This window comes from Alligator sinensis, unplaced genomic scaffold (genome assembly GCF_000455745.1).
Source record: "Alligator sinensis unplaced genomic scaffold, ASM45574v1 scaffold730_1, whole genome shotgun sequence".
NCBI classification, from domain to species: domain Eukaryota; kingdom Metazoa; phylum Chordata; order Crocodylia; family Alligatoridae; genus Alligator; species Alligator sinensis.
In genome coordinates, this window is record NW_005842027.1 from 776,731 (window position 1) to 788,856 (window position 12,126).

Sequence of the window (12,126 nt, forward strand, 5' to 3'; positions counted from 1 at the left end):
GCCATAATATACTTTAGTTCATGTGCTCCTTCAATGATTTTTGTCTTACAGAATTTAAGCTTCCATTTCAAAATATTTGCAGTTTTCCAGGTTGTAAAGAAACCCTTCTGCATGTAAATTAGTGGAGTAGCATCACTGCATTTGCAGATAGCCCATCCCAGTAACAGCCAAAAGAGATGAGGCAAATTCAAGCTAAACAGGGACAGGTTAAACACCAGTAGTGTTTTTTGTTTTAAAAGCTGTTTATAAGAAACATCCAGCTAATGGGATCATCCAGTGTAGCCAGATATTCTGTTAATTTGAAAGTAACTGCTGCAGGAGATCTGCAATGTGAAGGAAAGAGGTGTGCAGCACTAAGAATGTCCATCAGGTGAAGGGGCAGCAAATGTTTGTAATAGTTGTAGCCTGACTTTATAATAGTGGGCCATAGGAGTTCACTACTCATAGATTCATAGATTGTAGAGTCGGAAGGGACCACAATGGATCATCATGTCTGACCCCCTGCCCCTAGCAGGAAAGAGGACTGAGGTCAGATGACCCCAGCCAGGTGACTGTCTAGCCTCTTCTTGAAGACCTCCAAGCTAGGTGATAGCACCACCTCTCTTGGAAGCCCATTCCAGATCCTGGCCACCCTTACTGCGAAAAATGTCTTCCTAATATCTAACCTAAATCCACTCTCAGCTAGTTTACACCTGTTATTCCTAGTCACTCCCTGGGGCACCCTAGTAAACAGCACGTCCCCTGTTCCCCATTGACCTCCCCTAATAAATTTATAGGCGGCCACAAGCTCTCCCCTCAGCCATCTCTTGTGAAGGCTGAAGAGATTCAGCTCTCTCAACCTCCCTCCGTAGGGTCTATCACGAAGGCCACTAATCATGAGAGTGACCCTCCTCTGGACCCTCTCGAGATTCCCCGCATCCCTCTTGAAGTGTGGCACCCAAAACTGGATGCAGTACTCCAACTGCGGCCTGACCACTGCCGCATAGAGGGGGAGCATCACCTCCTTTGTTCTATTAGTCATGCACCTGCTAATGCACGACAAGGTGTGATTGGCCTTGTTGATGGCCTCGTTACACTTGTTACCTTGTTGATGGCCTTGTTACACGTTACACTATGGATGACACTGAACCAGGATGCAAATAGGATATGGTCAGCTGCTTTTGATTACATGCAACTCTGAAAATATGCCCTGTTTATTTCTAAATTTTGGGGTCTGTAGTTAACATCTGTAAGTGAAGAGGAGGTCACATTTTAATCTGGGGGAAGAATGAGATGGCAGATGCCCAGCTCAAGTACTTCTCTTTGGAAGAATGATCAAATTGAGATCATGGTAGACAAAATTCTTGCATTAGAGTTGTAGCTGGTTTGTATAAACATAAAGCTGGTTTGATTCTTACCGTCTCATGTGACCCTTTGGTTCAACTTTGGCTCACAAAGGTTTGACTTGTCATAATTGGTTATAATAAACCTGAAGCAGAAAGTTCCTTGCCTTATATTGCAAGTTATGCCTAATTTGAGGTTAAAATCATTATAGCTTCCTATGGGGTACATACAGCCACTTAGATTGACCTAACCCTGGTTAGATCAGTATAAATGTCCAATCATTCATGGGGTCAGAGGGCTTAAATTGCCCCAAAAATGGTGTTTCTGATCTGTGTTAGTTCATCATGGACATGTCTACATATGCATTTAGGCACACCTAAATTTAACGAGCATTAGCTTAATGCGCATTAATGCAATTTAGGCCCACATCTACATGTGCATGCATTAAAGTGCATTAACACTGTGTGCGCAGACTGACATGGAACTAAAGTTAGTCCCAAGTCAGTCCATATGCAGTGTTAATGAGTCTTAATGCATCTACATGTGCGTTAATGAGCTTTAGGTATTTGTGCCTAAATCTAATACCTGCTTTTACAGGTATCAAATTTAGGTGTGAATAGCCTAAAATTGCCATTTTTAAGTGCATTAAGGGCGCACATATATAGATGCACACACTTAATGTGCCTTAAATTAGGCTAAAGTGCCTTGAATTGGCATGTGTAGACGCTCCCCATTAAGAAGTGTGCTAATTTAGATCAAGGTTGGGTTAACCTAGCCTAGGAAAGATTTAACCCAATTTTGCCAACACCTACACACATTTGTAACCCAGCCTCAAGGCAGGGAAAGCCCAGCCACTCACCCCAGCACTAGAGCTGTGCTAATCCCACCTCTCCCAACCCTGAGCTATTTTTTAGCTTTCCAACCTCCCCTATGGACCCACCAATTCCTCTCGTTCTGTAGACCCTCCACCCTGATCCTGCTAAACTCCATAGGGACTTGCCAGCCTCCCCAGTCCCATTGTCCCCTCCCCTTCCCCCCCCCACCCTGAGTTACTTGTGTTTCCCCATGCAATTCCTGAAAGTGGTGAATGCCCTATGTGCACCACTCCACTTTTCTTTTTCCACGTCTTTTTTTTACCCTTGGATATTTAGGGGTCAAAAATTCCCCTGTGCTGCTCCCTTGCAGCATGGAGAACAGCTGAATATGAGGTGTCTGATGCCACAGGCATATCTGTGGTGCCACATACCACATAGCCACGCTCATAGGGATGTGGTCATGGTTTCTACTTTAAGCCATTTAGAGCAGGCTTGGTAAAAGGGTTTGCAAGGTTAATTCAAACTGTCAAGGTTTGTACTAGAATAGGGTGAGTATGGATGAACTAAAATTCCCAATCACGGTAGATAACCAGCTATCACCTAACAGGACCACGGGGCCACAAATGGAATTCTAACAAAAATTGTCAGTGAGCAGACCCCAAATTATAGGTATGCACTGAAATCTCCAAAAGACATGGGTACTGTTTGGCTCATGGTTTTGTTACTTAAGATTTTCACAGTTTTAAATTCTTTCCCCTTATGCTCTGCCTATTGGCAGAGTGGGCAGAGGGAGAGTCAAAGTAACTTGGGAAGTACCTCAGTCAGCATTGCTTGTGACTAAAATTGTCCCCTGTACTCCAACCAAACAGAACCATTGTGGTTTACAAACAAACTTGAAATTAAAATGAAATAACCCACATTTTTTTCTTTGCATGTATTCTAAACACGTTTTGTTATATAGACACATCCACTATTTGGGATGAAGGGAGTAATCTTGCAATGAAGCCTCAAGGAAAAAGTTGTATAGAACACTAATAGAAAATAGCAATAAATTGAGCAAATTAAAAAGAGGAATGACAGTTACGGGTGTTAACTCAGGGTAGTTCAGTAGTGCCCACATTGTGGCTATTACCACTAACACTCTTATTTTATTTTTTTACCTGGGTTTGCCCTCTCAGAGATGCCTCAGGAAAAAAAAGGCAACAAGCCAGAAGCTCTAGTTAATATGATACATTATAGTAATTAAAATAGAAAGCAAAACAGAGGAATGCAAGTCCTTGGTGAAACAAATAAATAAATTGTGTAATATTTATGTTAATAATTTGACATCCATTAGTTAGATGTTATTACTTATTTTATCATTTTTAAAACACTTTTAATGACCTAATGAAAGTGGCAGATGGGATATAACCAAGAGCATGGCTACTTGTCACTTTTAGCCTTTAAAATTGTGAAATCTGTAGTACAAGTGACGCACAGCCTGCCCCATTTCTCCAGTCTCTGTCCCTGCCTTAGTAATTGCCTTCTTTCTACACCAAATGGGCTTCAAGTAGCCAATAGACAGACGGCTGTTTTATTTATGTGTCTGGCTGATGAGCACCTTGGCTTTGTGAGCCTTTCTTCCTTCTCATTAGCACTGACCCTAGCTCAAAAACCTTTCACTCCAGTAAATAGGCTAGACCTATTGAACTAGGCATACTGTATCTTTTATCATGCAGTTGCAGATGGATACCAAAATGAATCTGAGCAAAAAAAGTTATAATGTAATTTAGTATTTACCCTGTAGAGGAAAATTTTAAGAACAACAATCAAGCTTTCATATTTTTCATACATTTAACACCTAGGCAGATTGATTTTCAAGTGCAGACAGTATCTTTGTGGATGTCTGAGTATTAGAAAATAATTAGGATGCCTTTTGGCCCTAACTACCTTTGTGTAGTCTTTCAGACACATATGCATGTGTATAACTTCAAGTACATAAATCATCTGATTGACTTCACAGGGTCATTCATACATAAGTGACATGCCTGCTTAAGTACCTTTCTGTGTCAAGGCCTTCTAACTGTGCAAAGTGGGTATAAGACACTGCCATTCTGGTTAACAAACCACATCTAATTTTCTTATTGGTGGATAGAACTGTTCGCTGCTTTAAGTTCCACACAATCTTATGGGAACATATCTTTCCTGAACAGATTCTGTTATCTTTATATGCACCAAGTAGTGACGTGTTCTGTGAGTAGTGCCCTTCTAATGGCACTCCTTGCAAAAGACTGTTATTTTTTATGAATAAAAATGAAAAAAAAAATGGTTGTATGAAAATTGCCTGAGCCTAGGCACTTGGAAACTCCTAAAGTTTCAGGCTTCCCTAATAGAAGAGTTGCATTCTACCCATACTTTTCATTCTTCTAAGTCTTAATCTATGGACTACAAATGTGCACTAGTATAATTCAGTCAATTTAGTTACACCAGTGCAAGCCCCTAATATAAATATTTACAACAGTGAAAAGTGAGGCTTATATTAATTTAATATGATTAGTCATTACTTTTAGTAAGATAACACTTAGAACAGCATTTCCCAACCTTTTCCATCCCATGGCACACTTACATGAATAAAAGAACATTGGGGCACACCAGACGCGGAGCAGGAGGGGTGGGAGGTGGCGCACGGCTGGACAGAGGGTGGGGGGCAGTGCTTGAATCACTGGCTAGAGCCACACCCCCTACCTGCTGCTGCTCCAAATGGACAGACAGAGACAGGGGGTGTGGCTCCCCAAAATTTTGCAGCACCCCTGTTCATGCCTGATGGCATACCAGTGTGCCATGGCACACCGGTTGGGGAACACTGACCTAGAGTAATGATTCTTAACCGGAGTGCCATGGCACCTTGAGGTACCTTGATTTCCTTTTATGTGTGTCATGCCATGTTAGCACTGTTAGGTGTGCACACTTCATTCACAAGATAAACTCAAGAGTTTTCAAATAGGAATCCATAATATTAAAACATTCTGACCTGCTGTGGGCTTTCTGAGTTCTTTGTAACAGCAGAATTGCTCTATTATTTCCTTATAGTCAAAAAATGAGTGAAAACCTAAAGATGGCATAGGTGTGCCTCAAGTTTATCAAGGGGTGCCTCAAGTCCAAAAAGGTTGAAGACCACTGACCTAGATGCCATAAGTTCGATGGTCATATATGTCACAGAAACCTATGGCAAAAGTCAGCCCTTTTGTAGGTGAGTTTACAATCAAAATAGGGAAGACAAATAAAGATGGGATGAGAAGCAGAATGACAGACAGGTAAAGTGATTTGCCCAAGGTCTCAGAAAATCAGTGGCAAAGCTGGGAATAAAACCAGATTCCTTATACCATTCCCAGTCCACTAAATTGGTATAAGCATCACTGTCTGCTACTGCAACAAAGTTCCATTAGTGTTTGCCTCATTGTAACTTCATGAAGCTAGTTATTCTTGTGAATATGATGCACATCATTAAGGTCAGAACTGTGAATTAGTACCTTTATAGGTTTTCTAACTAACTGTTCAAACAGGATTAAATCATATACAGTTAAATTGTGAATGGCGCTTTCCTTTGGAAAACAGGAACCTGTTTTACTTTCATTTAGCAAAAGTGACAAGTTATAATTTAGACAGTCCTTATTTTTCTTAGGTGAATATCAGTATTCAGTTTTCTAAGTAAAACATGCAATTAATATACTACAGAATAATCATTTGCAAGTGTACTTGTTCTATTAAACAAATCCAGTGCACAAGAGTTATCTTAGATTAATCCTGAGGCTTTCATATTTTACAGTCAGTAAATTGTCATCTTGTCACTGCATTTAGCAAATTCAGGTTATTTATTTCAAGACATGACTGAAATTCTTAACAATTAAAAATAATAACTCTTCGAAATGATCATGAAAACTTATTTCCATGTAATTCAATCTGTAATAAATGTCCTTCCAAATAAACTACAGTGACTTTATAAGTGCTTTTTATACAGGTCTGTCACACTAACTTTTAACTGTGATTTTGATGCCAGTTATATGCATGCCCAATTAACTGGTTACAGTTACAAAACAATTTTACTGCTGCCATATTTGGGCATTCCACACTTTCCATTTCTATGTAACTGTAACTGTATGCTATGAAAATGTAACTGTATACTATGAAAATCTGGGCAGCTATCCAGCATTTATTATTTGTATTGCAGTGGTGCTTGGAGGCCCCAGCTGATATCAGGGCCGAATTGTGCAAGAAACTTTACAAATACATTGTAACACAGTGAGCTTATAATTTAAATAGACAAGGCAGACAAAGGGAGAGAAAGGGGAAATAGAGAGAAGGAACTATAGTGACTTGTCTAGTCCATGCAGTCATGGAGCCAGGAATAAAACTAAGGGCATTTTCACCCCTCCAAGCCAGAGCCCTTCCATTAGAGAACTGTTTAGAAGAAGGGCTTGAATGCCAGAGAACCTCCATGCTATAACTGAAGCAGCAATGAGAGACTGGGATAGCGTGTTGTGGGATGTTATATCACACAGACAAATGGATGGAAAGCCAGAGTGATTTACCTAACATGGATAGGCTATCCTGTCCACTTGACCAAAACATTAATTTAAAAACCTATGGTGGATGAGTTACAAGAAGCCAATCGTGTGTCAGGCTAGCTCTGTGGCAGAAAAAAAGCCCCAAAACAAAACAAAAAACCACTTGTCAATAACAATGCTTAGTGGCCAAACTTGCTGGATCATATCAAACTATGTTTAATACAAGCAGTACTGTAATAGATCCCCAAAGCAGTAAAAAAGCTGTAGTGTGAAGAAAAGGTGGTAGAAAATGAATGTGAGATGGGATTATTTTTCACAAGGACTATTATTTATTTTACTTCCCTTTGCTTCAGTCTTTTCCAAAAGGTGAAATTTAAAAGAATCTCACCATTGCTGTTGTTTTTGATTTGTGTGACCTTTCTGGGTTTTCCAGATAATTAATGGTCAACTGTCAATCAAAGTTCAAGGTTCATATTTGGTGCACAAAATAACAGGAAAGGAACAGATGATGTCTTGTGGTTCCAGTAGGCTCTGAGTCCCAAGGTGCACTTACAAGAGGTCAGAAGAAGCTTTTCGCTTTTGCAAAGCATGACTTGATGGTATATGGCATTTCCTTCCCTATACCTTAAAAGAAAGATAAATTATTTTAGTCTTTTCTCAAATGACAGGCTGTACATCTCCCAATCATCTTTGTAGTCCCTCCCTGTACTTATTCCAGTCTGAATTTATTTTCTTGACTATGGGGTGCCAGAATTGTAGATGGTATTCCATAAGTCAAATCAAGAAAATGAACACAGATTATTTTGGTGGCCCTATCACCAAAAATGAGTCAGGGTCACAAAAAGTTAGGCCCTTGACATATACTGAGGATAAGTCCTCCGTGACTTCTCTGAGCACTAGCCAACTACATAAACAAGCAGTATGACCCCTTCAATATAACTATATGGCTATCTGCTCTGGGCTTCTTTATAACTAGATTTTAGCAATGCAAGAATCTCTAACACAACTTCCCTGCAACATTGTGTGGCTTGACTGATCAAGGCTCCAGACTTTTCCCTTCCAGACATTTCAGGAGGCAAATTGTCTGTATGTTCCTGCATCCTCCATGCTGTACATACTGTGTTGTTTCCAATATTAATGCAAGGAGTGATTGGATTAAATATACACTCTCATTCCTAAGTTTACAAATACAACTCTGAACTTGCTCCTTGTTGCAGCAGACAGCTCTCCACTCTGGGCATGTCTACACTGACTTAAATTTATACCGGCTTAAGTTTACAGTGCAGAAAGTGACTGCACAGTAAGTGGGAATAGGCTACTGTCTCCACGTTCAGGCATTAAAGCACATTAAAGCTGTATGTGAACTGACTTGGGACTAAAGTTAGTCCCAAAGTCCCAAGTCAGTCCACACATAGTGTTACTGTGCAGTAAGGTGTTTACAAGTGCATTACTGCACAGTAACTAATCAGGCATAAATTTGATATGTTCATGATCACATTTACACTCAAGTCAGCATAGGTTGCCATATTTACTGCACAGCAATTCTGGTTAGTGCGTAGTAAATGTGGATGTGTAGATGCGCCCTCTGAGCAGCATAAGTGCCTTGCATTGCTAGGTGTCATTACCCTCTCTTATTATCTTGCTCATCCATAATATTATAGTACACAAAATAATTTCTATCCAGCCATGATTGGACCCTAAACCATCACCTTATTTATTTTACTCCATTCTATACTCCTGTTTCTTAAAGAGGTATCTCATTTTCTTAAACAGGAAATGTCAGTTCACCTTCTAATTTTGTACTATCTGCCTGGAATATCACAACATGAAAAGTAACAACACTAGGAAAAGCAGTTATTTCCTTTCCATTAAAAAATAAAAATAAAAATATCTCCAGTCAAATAGTTAAAAATAGTCTGGAATGGAGCTATCTGTGCTTGTATTTTTTTTCAATCCTTCTTGAAAGGACAGTTTTTAAAACAACACATGCTACTTCTCTCCTGCTTGAATTAAACTGTTAGATTTTGCAAAACAAATAGAAAAATTAGTGAATATAAAATCAATTCCAAGACAGGTTTGCCAAGCTGGAACCAAATATGCATACTAGCTATAGGCCTATTATTGTAGCAGTTGCCTTGGGTGGTTACATATCAGTGAAACAGATGGAAGTACCCATTAAAAAAAAAGAAAAGATTAGCATGCTGCATAACCAAGCCTGGGTTATTTTAACAACGTGTAAAAGTGGGACCATGCTTTGCTACTGCTATACCAATGGGATAAATTGTAAAACTAACCTTTATACTTATTATTTTTATGCTGTTGTTATATGTCTCAAGGAGATCATAATCTTAATAGAGAAGACAATTGATGGTAGAAAAAACAAAGTAACAGAGGTGTGATTTGTCCAAGGTCACAAATCAAGCCAATAGAAAAGCTTTAAATACAACCTAGGTTTCCTGAGATACAGTGTGGGTCCTGTCCACTGAACCAGACTTCCTTTCAGTGTTGCCACAGAACTTGGCAGTTGCTGTGAGAGCATCTAGCTATGAATAGTCATAGTCTGTATGTTGTGAAGGTTGTGAACACAAAGCTACAAAAATCAGGCTGCATAGTACGGTAATCTAGCCTTCCTTATTTCCTTGATTTAATATCTTTTTGGTAATTAAAAGGAAATTCACACAGGAATGCAGGAGAATCTAATGTTCAAAGTGAGAATAATCAGTTTCAGTTACTCAGTCTGCGATTTTTTTTGTAATCCTTTTACTTTATAATATATGAGTTTTCTTATCAACTCCCAGCTAGCAGACTGGTATTGGCAGAACTTCCTCTTAATATACGCATCTGTTCTTTGAGAACTAGGAAGGGATCATTTCTTAATTAACTGAAACATAATCACACCAGATTACAGTCCCAGTTATTTATTTTACTTTCCAACTTCATAAGTATTTCCTCAGTTTAGTTTTGGGGGTTTTTTTTGTTTTGGGTTTTTTTGCAGGCTACCTAATTAGACTCTTCCTAAACTCTTTGAGTTCTAGGACCCTTGCAAGCAGCCCTCAATTTTATAACCTCTGAATGTAAATGAAGGGGTCTCAGGGATTCTAATGGTTATTAAATATTCCCTTTAAGTGTACTCTTCTCATTCAGTTTCCATTGTGATTCTCCCATCTTCCTTCCAAACTGCAGAGGAACTGCTATCTAATTCACTTATACACATATTAGAAACTTTTGAACAGACACAGATAAAAGAGCTCAACTGTAAATTATTCAAAGGTAACATAAACATGTGCAAGACTTAGATCACTAATACACCCTTAGATTGTTGCAAGAAATCACATTTTCACTGATACAGCAAAACTGCCCTTCATTTTGTAGGAAAGATCATTGAGAAGGTGATGATCAGCCAGCTTCATTGGCATCTGACATTTTCCAGCTCTTTGTACATCAATCAGCCAAGGACCAGGACACAGCACAGAAACTGCATTAGTCTCAGAAGTCAATCTCCTCATGACAATGAACAGAGGTCAGACATTCTTGCTAGTTCTGCCAAATCTTTCAGCACCCTTTAATACAGTCAGCTGTAAGGTGCCATTGAGATATTTGCAGGACCAAGAAGGCATAGAAGGAATTTCATTAGAGTGGTTCCACTCACTGATTTTGAAGAGATGTCAAAGATAGTTATGAGAGACTTCAGATTTTTTTCCAGCTCCAAAGAGCTTGGTCATCTTCACCCAATTTCTGTTTAATGTGTGGGAGATTATGAGGTTATACAGGCCTCAGTGCCAAGAATTATGCTTATGGCGGCTACTGTGTTGCATTGACAGCTCATATTCATGCTGCGGCCTATTGTTACCCCCAGATCCCTTTCATTTGTAGTGCTGGTCAGGTTATTGTTGTCCAGCCTGTAGGTGTGCTGGGATGCTTTCTTCCCAGATGAAGCACTTCACATTTCCCTATGTTGAACATCATCTGGTTCCGTTCTGCCCAACATGGCAGCCTGTCTAGGTCTGCTTGTATCTGCAGCCTATCTGCGGATGTGTCCTCACAACCCCATATCTTGGTGTCCATGAACTTGGCCAATGGGCTTTTCACCCCCTCATCCAGGTCATTGATGAAGATATTGAACAGCACGGGGCCAAATACCAGCCCCTGGGGTACGCTGCTGCCCACATCTCACCAGGATGACACCGATCCATTTATTTGGACTCTCTGTGTCCTACCCAAAACAAGTTTCACACCCACTTGCCAGTTCCACAGTTGAACCCGATATCTTCCAGTTTTCTGATCAGTACCTCTTGGGATACCAGGTCAAAGACTTTCTGGAAGTCAAGGTATATGATGTCAATCACTTTTGTCTTGTCCAAGTGGTGAGTCACCTGATCATAGAAGGAAATGAGGTTGGTCAGACAATGTCTGTACCAGATCCCCTCATGACTCAAGTTAGGTTGCATTCTGCTGGCATCTCAGACAGCTTTGTGGTACCTCATTCACCCCCACTCTCAGGGCACCATTCTAGCCTCGGCCTGAACTCACCTGCTCTGCCTGAGTGCTGGGCCATCCCGGTCCCTGGGCTATCACTAACCTGAGTCAGTAAAGCCTCTGTCCCCCAGCCCTGCATCCTCCCTCCAGCCAGCTGTGAACTGCAGCCAGGTTGGCGGGGGGAGAGGGGGAAGGAGTCTGTGTCTGTTTCTGACACCTTGCAACCCTCTCCTAGAGGCACAGAGTGAATAACAGTCCTCTCCCCCCTGCCACTCCAGTACATCAGCTGCACTGTGCAAGCACAACCAACATGAGCCATGGCCAGCCCTCCCCACACTTCTCCTGACAGCACAGGCCCTGATCAATGATGTCATGCATCCCAGGGCAGTATGGTTCACCCCCACTCCACACAGCCATGGGGAAAGGTGGGGAAAGGAAAGGGGAACAGGAGGAACCACAGCTGCTATAGGCCTTGCCTGTTTTCACAGCCCTGTCTTGGGCTGTTGTGGACAAAAAAAATCCAGAAATGGGTTGGGGTGAGGGAAGTGTGAGGATGATGGGGTGTGGGGGAGAGTGAATCACCCTGCCCTACCTGTTAACAGTGCAGGACCCCAACTGACAATGTGCTAAGTGCAGGAAATGTTTCTGTCCTTTATCACTGAGTAGAGCAGTGATCCGATCCCCTCAGTTTCCCCCCACCCCCACCCTCCCATCCTTGAGTGCAGCCAAGGCACCAAGTTCCCTCCCCACTTCCCCCAGTGACTGAGAACCTTCAGGGCAATCTCAAACTCCCTTCCTGCAATTGCAGCCCCATCCTGGACCCAGACCAGTCCTTCCCTCTCTGCCCCAACCTCTGAAAGTAAAGCAACCCCTCTCCCCCACTTGGAATATTCTTAATAGAAGAATGGTGCTAGAAAGCCAAGTGCAGTGCATGGCAGGACTCTTTTTAGGCAGTTGGGATCTGGGGA

General features: G+C 41.1%; 1 protein-coding gene across 1 annotated transcript in view; it reads left to right on the forward strand.

Moving 5' to 3' along the window:
• Positions 1–12,126, forward strand: part of ERBB4 (erb-b2 receptor tyrosine kinase 4) — an 819,609-nt gene that overhangs the window by 61,018 nt on the left and 746,465 nt on the right. The window lies entirely within an intron of this gene.